The following is a 6,952-nucleotide window of genomic DNA, read 5'->3' as shown; positions in this document are numbered from 1 at the left end:
TATAGATGACTTTTAGATACGAGAGGAGGGTTCGCGTGTCTGGCTTCTACGGCACAAAGGACCCCATGTCGGTAGTTATAGGTCTGTAGTAACAAACAACGCGAATGAACAGCGAGTTGGCGCCGAGCTTTGGTCTTGATCGCGCGTTTGCGAACGAATTGGAGCGCGCATAAATAATACAGCGAATTTAAAAATAATTACAAATAGATGCGGCCATTAGTAAGCGTTTGTCTGTGACCTTTTAGAAAGTGTGTCATAGACAAGCGATTTTGGGTTTGGAACCGTTTTGTGTTGTGAGTGTGCGGCTTTATAGGTTTGAATGGACGATGGGACTTTTCTGTTAGTGATTTTCGTGTCGGGAAAATGAAAACGTAAGCATTGTTTGTTCTTTTTAATTTTAGAAAAGAGAGTTCAAAACCTATTATTATATATATATCTACCGTTCTATTATAAATGTGAAAAAAACAAAACAATATTATTTCCAATACATTTATATTATATAGCAATTTGCTCAAGTAGTACCATGTCAACGAATCATCTTGTTACTGTCCTCATGTAAGAATCAGCGCGTCTAGCGGTCGCGATAACCGCAGGTTGATATAATTACAAGTAATGATCTTTACTACCGACCTGCGATTCTAATTGAGATGCCAATATAATATATGTTAACGCCTAATAATTAATGTAATATTATATAAAATATTATTCAAAAAATGTTAGGAAATATATTGCACCAATGAACGCAGTTTTAAACTAGAATTAAATAATATATCGTCAATGGAAACTTATTTTGATGTCTGAGTAAAAACCATTCTATATTAGTTGTGGTTGTTTAAATATATGTGAAGATATACGATACAAGTGTCGTGTCGATTTATGTTGCCCTGGTAGTTTATTTTAACCGACTTTAAAAAAAGAAGGAGGTTGTCAATTCGTTTTCTTTGTTATTTTTTTAATATATTTTGATTTACAATCCTCCGCCATTTATGATGCGATTTGAAAAAATATTATTTGTTATACCCTATATATCTTTTTTTTTTGTTTAATTTGTTATACCCTATATTTTTTTTTATGTTATGTTAGTATTATTTAGTTTTTTTAGTTTTGGAGTAATTTCTGTATTTGATTGAGGGTTTATATATATATTATGATTGTGGTGTACAATAAAGTGTAATAACATAACATACTTCCCTATTGGTCCCATTTATAATTATCCGTAAACAATTTAATTTAACTTTATTTTTTTCATACAATTTATAAACTTTATTCATCGACATTATTTTTTTCTGTCTGTCATCATTAATTTGGCATTTGAGAAGACATCAACAACAACACACAAAGTAACAACAAACTCTATTAAAATTAAAACGTATTAATTTAATTGATTTTTTACACTTTCGACTTGGTAATTAAAAGATGAAACACGAAAAATATACTTCTTAGATAATATATTTTCCATATACTGTTACAATGTTGTACATAAAATATATAGTTATATAAGTCCATTCAAATCGACCAAGTGTTCATCTTGAATTTCTATGAAAAAAATAATCAAGATTTCGTCACCAATCCGTTCTACCCTCATTTTATTTGAAAAGTAATCGGTACGCATGCAGGTTCGCTCCAGTTGAGATAAAAGCCTAACAAATAACGCCGTACTCAACATAAAAGGTTCGTTCGTTCAATCAATGCATGGAGATAGATTTTAATTGACTCTTGACCGAATTGCCACTTCGCATTTTAAATTGCGTATTGTTGTCTTAATTTCAAGGTCTCAACAACTGGCGTTAATTGTCAACCGAGTTCCCACAACTTGTAAACGGAATTAATGTTTCTCAATTTACTTTTAAGCATGACATATAAAACGCTAAGCGTGACAATTCAATTTCGTATTTTTTTATTATAATCTATAATATAAATGAATTAATTGTTTTTCCGTATGCGTTTCTAAGCCATTTATCCGAATGTGATAAAATGTGAGTACGTTTTTGTGGCTTGCGTTCAAAGGAGCCCAAAAACACGATTTTTTCGTTGCGTGTTTGTCCTTCAATATAAAAGTCCTATGTAAATCCTCATGCTTCTGATGCAAAGCCGGGAGGGCTGCAGGTATCTGAAGTGTACGAAATTGTTGATATCACTTACATTTATACAGATTATAATTTATTAATTAGTATACCATAAAAAGTATATTCTAATTAATAAATTATAATCTGTATAAATGTAACATAATATCTTATTATACATTATATGCATTACAGACGTAGCGAGTTCATTTTTGTTTATAAGATATTCTATAAAAAAACATAATTTTCGATAATATCACTCATATTTTTAACTCTAATCCGCGACGATGCTTTAGTGTCGTAAATTACTTTTTAATTCTCAATATTTTAGTATACTTATTTTGTATTTCCATGTAATATTATTACATTTTACAACCTTGTCGCTTCATGATCATTTATATTAATATTGATTGTTTTTATACCTATATATATATATATATATATAATTTGCAATAAATTATTATTAACTAGCATGCCAAGCTGACTTCATACGGGCAAAATTATGGTATTGTAGGCATACAATATTGTTTTTATATGACATCGTTTTTAGAACTTCCATTAAGTTATTACCTATCAATTCGATATATCTTTCATGATTTCGTTAGCCCTGTAAGCGTGCAAATAGTATTTAAAGACTAAATCTAGGTTATTATATTTTAACATCAATGTTTTATAAACTAAAATCATTTTGAAGATATTATTTATATCTAAATTATACTTAAAACTGATTCAAAATCCGGCAATCTGTTGAGAAGAAATAAACCTACATACAGACGCAAAAAACGACTTTGATTAATATTACTTAAAGATATGACGTATTTCTGTGAATGTATAAATTATACATATTTTATCATTATTAAGACACATTGAACACCACTGAGCCGAGATGGCCCAGTGGTTAGAACGCGTGCATCTTAACCGATGATATCGGGTTCAAACCCAGGCAGGCACCACTGAATTTACATGTGCTTAATTTGTTTATAATTCATCTCGTGCTCGGCGGTGAAGGAAAACATCGTGAGGAAACCTGCATGTGTCTAATTTCAACGAAATTCCGCCACATGTGTATTCCACCAACCCGCATTGGAGCAGCGTGGGGGAATATGCTCCATACCGTCTCCTCAACGGGAGAGGAGGCCTTAGCCCAGCAGTGGGAAATTTACAGGCTGATTATGTTATGTTATGTTATTAAGACACATTTATATTGCATTTACAATATAAGTTCAATATAAAAAATGTTGTTGCATGTGAATTTCCTTGAGTGCTCGTTATTATAGTCGGATGTATTGTGTGCGAACTGCGAGCCTTAATTGCTATTTAAATGAGCTTATATAACAGCTATTAGAATAACTTGTTTCGTTCTTATACAACAGAATATTATGAGTACAATTTAATTGTTTACAGTTGCGAAGAAAATAATTTAAATTAAATAAGGTTTAGTTATATAGTTCAAATTATGTCTTTGTTGTCATGTAAAAACGTCATGCGACCCACTAACAATTTGTTCTGCTTTCAAAAGCTAAATCGTTTTGTGTTAAGTCAGAGGTTGGCGTAACCTTGATAAAGGTATAGCCTCATTAACTCAGTGGTATTCGGGCTAGGTAGCTATATGAATGTTACAGGTTTGACAATACACGAACTGCTGTCATAAATACATGGAATAGAGTAACTAAAGAATGTTGGCCGTTCTTCTAGAATATAAACTTCGAACAGGCAATGGTTTTACATTTGAATTTAAAATATGGGTTAGAAACTACTCGAATAAAGTATACATATATATAGTTTTTTTTTAGTGACAAACTCGGATAGCAGCCTGAGATATTTCTCGTTTATTTGTTAATATGAAGCAACCAGCTTTGATTTGTATTCTGTTGAGAACAGGAAAAGCAGCAGTTAGTCTTTTATATATGTTAATTAAAATACATATATTAATTTTATTATTTACTAATATTTGTTAACATTAACTTATTTATATAAATCTATAATCTATCGAGGTCCTATTTAGGACACGTTAATCAACTTACGCTTTATGGAGATCTCCTTTCATTAAAAACCGTTGAATCGAATTAAACGAAAACTTAATCGTGTTTATGTTCATTTTAGAACGCGTCAAATTAAATTAGTTCAGAGTCAATGGCGCTGTTCCGATTCTGTTCTACCTAATTTTTGAACTACGTCAATTCGACAAGCTGTAGTCATTGCTGTTGCCAAGAGCGACAAGAAAAGAAAAGGTGGGGCAAAAAGAAAGCAAGTATTTTTTCAGTCCCGTAGATATTTTTTATTTTAACAGATTCAGCACAATGTATTCAAGGTTGCAATGTGAGACACACACCCACTAATAGATAGAGATATACACATATGCTTTTAAATGATATCCTCAAATAATTTAGAAATTAAAATTTACTAGTAATACATATTACCAATAAACAAAATTTACTCGAGTCTTTAAGTAACCTTGGTTTGCAACAAAGGTACGTTCATGGCCCGTCGCAGTTTCACAGTGATATAATCATTTCACATCAGTGTTTATTTTACCATGCTTTAAAAATTCAAAGATTTAGAATGTTTTTTCATTAATAATAGTACTGACCTTGTATTGCAAATTATATTTGAATTATCGATGCTTGATTACGATTTTTATAACGAAGAACCAAAATTTGTGTTTAATTTGACAAATATTTATGTTTGGCTCCTTTAACCCGTGCCAAGTCGGATCGGATAGCAAGTTAAAAAATAAAAAAGTACGGCATACAAATTTTATTTAATGTTTATATAATAAATAATAGTAAGTACTTAAATTTTAAAATGTTTATGAGATTTTGTTGTAGCTTGTCATATAAATAGTGGGTTACCCACCTTGTAATTACAGGAGGGAAGTGTCATATATAGTTGACATGTACTCAGTTTCTTGCTGGTTCTTTTTGATAGAATCTAAATTCCCAACTGGAGATAGCTATACGTTAAATTTAATCCTGGATCGTAACTATCAATAATAAATAATATATTTATATAAGTATTCACAATAATACGAAACTATATAAAAAACTAGTCATTTTAAAGCGAGATGTCATATTAAAAATAAGTTTTATATAATTTAGTATAAAGGCGTTCATTGCAGATAGCGAGTAAAAAGCACTTCTTGAATGGAATCGGCAAATAATGTAATTGCAGGTTCGTAGACGGTATTCGTAGATTTTTATATTTGTTAAGCTAAAATAACACATATTTTATATGAATAAGAACTATTTTTCAATGTATAAATATAATATAAGGATCCCCTCGTTTGGTGCAAGTGCAAAGTCGCACTCTGACTATCAGGCGTCTAATTAATCTGGCTTACACGAATCGGAGGGTTCTCTAGGGATATGCTGTTTTGTTCTCTCTATTTAGACTGCCCTTGTGTTTATAAATTAGTGACGAACACGCGGGGGTCGAGTTTTGAAAATTAAATGCCTAAAACAAAAGAGCGTACAGCGTACGATGTCGAACTTATTAGATCCATATAATTTTTGTTATACATCATACATCCCCCGATGTTAAAACAAATGCTTCAATCACTCATATACAAGCGATGTTATATATATCTTAAAATAAAGAGACGTTTAATATATAATACAATAAATAGTTATAAATGTAAGTGGAAGGAATTATGCTAGTAAGAATATTTCGTCACTATCCAATTTTAAACGGTAATATGAACTATGTTCGTAGTACTGTTATAAAGTATCGTTAGTTACCGATGTATGATAAAGGCGGCACCAAAAGCAGTGTCGGGCTACAGGTGGTGCGCGGCTTTGTTTTCCTCCGGTCATCGACCTTAAAGGGCGGTCTGGCTCACCCTTGCACTTCCGAGTCGTAAATTGTGTGGTATGAAGATTTAAATGCTTGTGCGATGAATTTTTTGTTATTACGTATTCATTTTGGAAATGAAGATCCTATTAATCCTATTCGACATATTTGTCTCGACTTGTTCGGTTAATTCCAAAAAAGTTACTCCCGTCCTTGAAGTTTTAATTTGCGAAACTTAAACCGCTTCTGTTGCGCAGCGCACGCAACAGAAGTTCTAAAAAAGGAGTAATTTCCTTGTCTTTGATACTCCGCTTCGATTGGTCGCAGCGTGATGATATATAAATATATATCACCTAAAGCCTTCCTCGATAAATGGGTTATCCGACACTGAAAGAATGTTTCAAATCACATCCGTAGTTCCTTAGATTAGCGCGTTGAATCAAAATAATAAACAAACTCTTCAGCTTTTTAATATTAGTAAAGATAACCTATACGTTAATTAAATAATGTCATTAGGTAAGGTTGCTCGATAAAAAATAGTATTGTGGAAGTCTATAAGGACACTTGGTATCATCCGCGTACGATGTGTTCGATTACTTCATTTGCTGCTGCTGTATTTTGTTTTATAATCTGAATTGTAAAACAAAATGCAGATGAAGCGCAAGGAATATTTTCGTGAAACAACACAAGCGAATACAAAATCAATGGCGAATGCAAATTCTCGGTAGTGTGTGTTGTATAAAAATATATTTTCATAAGAATTTTTTAATTATATGTACAAATAAAAACTAAAATTAATTACTGTCAAATCACGACCGCGTGAAATGATGGCAAGAATGCAAGAAGCAGCAATTATTAATGATTTAAGTGAAAACATTTTTGATTAACAAAAAGACGCGTCGTTTATAACGGGAATTTGAATTCGCTTTTAATTTTTTATTCGCTTTTGTTGCTTCACTTTAACGCTCCACGCTCTATCTGGCTTTTGTTTAATAAGCTGAGACTAAATTTTGCAAGATTGGTAAGGGTTTATGGTTAATGCCCCGCTCCTTATAGCTGTAGTGTGAAGTGTAACCTTATAACCTTCTTCAATAAAGGAC

At 31.6% G+C, this 6,952-nt stretch overlaps 1 protein-coding gene across 1 annotated transcript in view; it reads left to right on the top strand.

The window, feature by feature from the left end:
• The first annotated feature begins 100 nt into the window (after positions 1-100).
• Otopla (Otopetrin-like a) overlaps positions 101-6,952 on the top strand; it is a 48,370-nt gene continuing 41,518 nt past the window's right edge. The window contains exon 1 of the mRNA XM_064217246.1: positions 101-371. The gene's annotated coding sequence lies outside the window, so the exon portion shown is untranslated. The remainder of the gene's footprint in view (positions 372-6,952) is intronic.

The sequence above is a fragment of the Vanessa tameamea genome, chromosome 3 (assembly GCF_037043105.1).
Source record: "Vanessa tameamea isolate UH-Manoa-2023 chromosome 3, ilVanTame1 primary haplotype, whole genome shotgun sequence".
Classification (NCBI taxonomy): Eukaryota; Metazoa; Arthropoda; class Insecta; order Lepidoptera; family Nymphalidae; genus Vanessa; species Vanessa tameamea.
The sequence above is the reverse complement of the archived record's forward strand: the minus strand, read 5'-3'. Positions and strand labels throughout refer to the sequence as shown.